This window comes from Halictus rubicundus, unplaced genomic scaffold, assembly GCF_050948215.1.
Source record: "Halictus rubicundus isolate RS-2024b unplaced genomic scaffold, iyHalRubi1_principal scaffold0041, whole genome shotgun sequence".
Lineage (NCBI taxonomy): Eukaryota > Metazoa > Arthropoda > Insecta > Hymenoptera > Halictidae > Halictus > Halictus rubicundus.
Window position 1 is genome coordinate 344,681 of NW_027488582.1, and position 4,924 is coordinate 349,604.

Sequence of the window (4,924 nt, forward strand, 5' to 3'; positions counted from 1 at the left end):
TTCTATCCTCTATCCTATCCAATCCTATATCCTATCCTATCCGCTGTCCTATCCTATCCTCTATCGTATCCTATCCTCTATCCTATCTTATCGTCTATGGTCTCCTTTATCCTATATTATCCACTATCCTATCCTATTCTCTATCCTATCCTATCCTATCCTCTATCCTATCCAATCCCCTATCCTATTCTCTATCCTATCGTATCAACTATCCTATCCATCCCCTATCCTATCCTCTATCCTATCCTATCCTCTATCGTATCCTATCCTCTATCCTATCTAATCCTATGTCCTATACTCTATCGTATCCTATTCTATATCCTATAATATATTCCATCCTATCCTATCCTCTATCTTATCCTATCCTCTATCCTATCCTATCCTCTATCCTATCCTATATCCTATCCCATCCGCTATCCTATCATATCCTCTATCCTATCCAATCCTCTATCCTATCCTCTATCCTATCCTATCCTCATTCCTATCCTATCCTCTATCCTATCCTATCCTCTATCCTATCCTATCCTCTATCCTATCCTATCCTCTATCCTATCCTATCCTCTATCCTATCCTATCCTCTATCCTATCCTATCCTCTATCCTATCCTATCCTCTATCCTATCCTATCCTCTATCCTATCCTATCCTCTATCCTATCCTATCCTCTATCCTATCCTATCCTCTATCCTATCCTATCCTCTATCCTATCCTATCCTCTATCCTATCCTATCCTCTATCCTATCCTATCCTCTATCCCATCCTCTATCCTATCCTATCCTTTATCCCATCCTATCCTCTATCCTATATTATCCTCTATCCTATTCTATGTTCTATCCGATCATATCCGAGTATCTATCTTATCCTATCCTCTATTCTATCCTATCCTCCATACTATTCTATACTCTACCCAATCCTATCCGCCATGCTATCCTATCCAATCCCCTATACTATGCTCTATCCGATCCTATCCTATCCTCTATCCTATTCTATCCTCTATCCTATCCAATCCCCTATCCTAACCGCTATCCGATCCTATCCTCTATCCTATCCTATCCTCTATCCTATCCTATCCTATCCTCTATCCTATCCTATCCTCTATCGTCTCCTGTCCTCCATCCTATCCAATCCCCTATCCTATCCTTTCCTCTATCCTATCCAATCCTCAATCCTATCCTATCCTCTATCCTATCCTATCCTCTATCCTATCCTATCCTGTATCCTATCCTATCCTCTATAATATCCTATCCTTCATCCTATCCAATCCTATATCCTATTCTATCCGCTATCCGATCCTATCCTCTATCCTATCCTATCCTCTATCCTATCCAATCCTCTATCCTATCCCCTATCCTATCCTCTATCCTATCCTTTATCCTATCCTCTATCCTATTATATCCTCAATCCTATCCTATCCTCTATCCTATCCTATCCTCTATCCTATCCTATCCTCTATCCTATCCTATCCTCTATCCTATCCTATCCTCTATCCTATCCTATCCTCTATCCTATCCTATCCTCTATCCTATCCTATCCTCTATCCTATCCTATCCTCTATCCTATCCTATCCTCTATCCTATCCTATCCTCTATCCTATCCTATCCTCTATCCTATCCTATCCTCTATCCTATCCTATCCTCTATCCTATCCTATCCTCTATCCTATCCTATCCTCTATCCTATCCTATCCTCTATCCTATTCTATATTCTATCCGATCCTATCCGATCCTCTATCATATCCTATCCTCTATCCTATCCTATCCTCTATCCTATCCTATCCTCTATCCTATCCTATCCTCTATCCTATCCTATCCTCTATCCTATCCTATCCTCTATCCTATCCTATCCTCTATCCTATCCTATCCTCTATCCTATCCTATCCTCTATCCTATCCTATCCTCTATCCTATCCTATCCTCTATCCTATCCTATCCTCTATCCTATCCTATCCTCTATCCTATCCTATCCTCTATCCTATCCTATCCTCTATCCTATCCTATCCTATCCTCTATCCTATCCTATCCTCTATCGTCTCCTGCCCTCTATCCTATACAATCCCCTATCATATCCTCTATCGTCTCCTATCCTCTATACTATCCAATCCCCTATCCTATCCTCTATCGTCTCCTGTCCTCTGTCCTATCCTATCCTCATTCCTATCCTATCCTCTATCCTATCCTATCCTATATCCTATCCCATCCGCTATCCTATCCTATCCTCTATCCTATCCACTATCGTATACTATCCTCTATCCTATCCTATCCTCTATCGTCTCCTGTCCTCTATCCTATACTATCCTCTATCATATCATCTATCGTCTCCTATCCTCTATCCTATCCAATCCCCTATCCTATCCTTTCCTCTATCCTATCCAATCCTCTATAATATCCTATCCTCTATCCTATCCTATGCTCTATCCTATCCTATCCTCTATCCTATCCTATCCTCTATCCTATCCTATCCTCTATCCTATCCTATCCTCTATCCTATCCTATCCTCTATCCCATCCTCTATCCTATCCTATCCTCTATCCCATCCTATCCTCTATCCTATATTATCCTCTATCCTATTCTATGTTCTATCCGATCATATCCGAGTATCTATCTTATCCTATCCTCTATTCTATCCTATCCTCCATACTATTCTATACTCTACCCAATCCTATCCGCTATGCTATCCTATCCAATCCCCTATACTATGCTCTATCCGATCCTATCCTATCCTCTATCCTATTCTATCCTCTATCCTATCCAATCCCCTATCCTAACCGCTATCCGATCCTATCCTCTATCCTATCCTATCCTATCCTCTATCCTATCCTATCCTCTATCCTATCCTATCCTCTATCCTATCCTATCCTATATCCTATCCCATCCGCTATCCTATCCTATCCTCTATCCCATCCTATCCTCTATCCTATCCTATCCTCTATCCTATCCAATCCTCTATCCTATCCTCTATCCTATCCCCTATCCTATCCTATCCTCAATCCTATCCAATCCTCTATCCTATCCTATCCTCTATCCTATCCTCTATCATATCCTATCCTCTATCCTATCCTATCCTCTATCCTATCCCATCCTCTATCCTATCCTATACTCATTCCTATCCTATCCTCATTCCTATCCTATCCTCTATCCTATCCTCTCCTCTATCCTATTCTATACTCTACCCTATCCTATCCGCTATCCTATCCTATCCTCCATCCTATCCTATCCTCTATCCTATCCAATCCTCTATCCTATCCTCTATCCTATCCTATCCTCTGTCCTATCCACTATCGTATAATATCCTCTATCCTATCCAATCCTATATCCTATCCTCTATACACTCCAATCCTCTATCCTATCCTATCCTCTATCCTATCCTATCCTCTATAATATCCTATCCTCTATCCTATCCTATCCTCTATCCTATCCTATCCTCTATCCTATCCTATCCTCTATCCAATCCTATCCTCTATCCTATCCTATCCTCTATCCTATGCTATCCTCTATCCTATCCTATCCTCTATCCTATCCTATCCTCTATCCTATCCTATCCTCTATCCTATCCTATCCTATCCTCTATCCTATCCTATCCTCTATCGTCTCCTGCCCTCTATCCTATACAATCCCCTATCATATCCTCTATCGTCTCCTATCCTCTATACTATCCAATCCCCTATCCTATCCTCTATCGTCTCCTGTCCTCTGTCCTATCCTATCCTCTATACCATCCTCTATCCTATCCTATCCTCTATCCCATCCTATCCTCTATCCTATATTAGCCTCTATCCTATTCTATGTTCTATCCGATCATATCCGAGTATCTATCTTATCCTATCCTCTATTCTATCCTATCCTCCATACTATTCTATACTCTACCCAATCCTATCCGCTATGCTATCCTATAAAATCCCCAATACTATGCTCTATCCGATCCTATCCTATCCTCTATCCTATTCTATCCTCTATCCTATCCAATGCCCTATCCTAACCGCTATCCGATCCTATCCTCTATCCTATCCAATCCTCTATCCTATCCTCTATCCTATCCTATCCTCAATCCTATCCAATCCTCTATCCTATCCTATCCTCTATCCTATCCTCTATCGTATCCTATCCTCTATCCTATCCTATCCTCTATCCTATCCCATCCTCTATCCTATCCTATACTCATTCCTATCCTATCCTCATTCCTATCCTATCCTCTATCCTATCTTATCGTCTATGGCCTCCTTTATCCTATATTATCCACTATCCTATCCTATTCTCTATCCTATCCTATCCTATCTTCTATCCTATCCAATCCCCTATCCTATTCTCTATCCTATCCTATCAACTATCCTATCCATCCCCTATCCTATCCTCTATCCTATCCTATCCTCTATCATATCCTATCCTCTATCCTATCTAATCCTATGTCCTATACTCTATCGTATCCTATTCTATATCCTATCGTATATTCCATCCTATCCTATCCTCTATCTTATCCTATCCTCTATCCTATCCTATCCTCTATCCTATCCTATCATATCCTCTATCCTATCGTATCCTCTATCCTATCCTATCCTCTATCCTATCGTCTCCTCTATCCTATGCTATCCTCTATCCTATCCTATCCTATCCTCTATCCTATCCTATCCTCTATCCTATACTATCCTCTATCCTATCCTATCCTCTATCCTATCCAATCACCTACCCAATCCTCTATCCTATCCTTTCCTCTATCCTTAATATCATCCATCCTATCCTATTCTCTATCCTATCCAATCCCCTATCCTATCCGCTATCCTATCCTATCCTCTATCCTATCCTTTCCTCTATCCTATCCAATCCCCTATCCTTTCCTCTATCCGATCCTATCCTCTATAATATCGTATCCTCTATCCTATCCTATCCTATACTCTATCCTATCCAATCCCCTATCCTATCCTCTATCCTATCCTA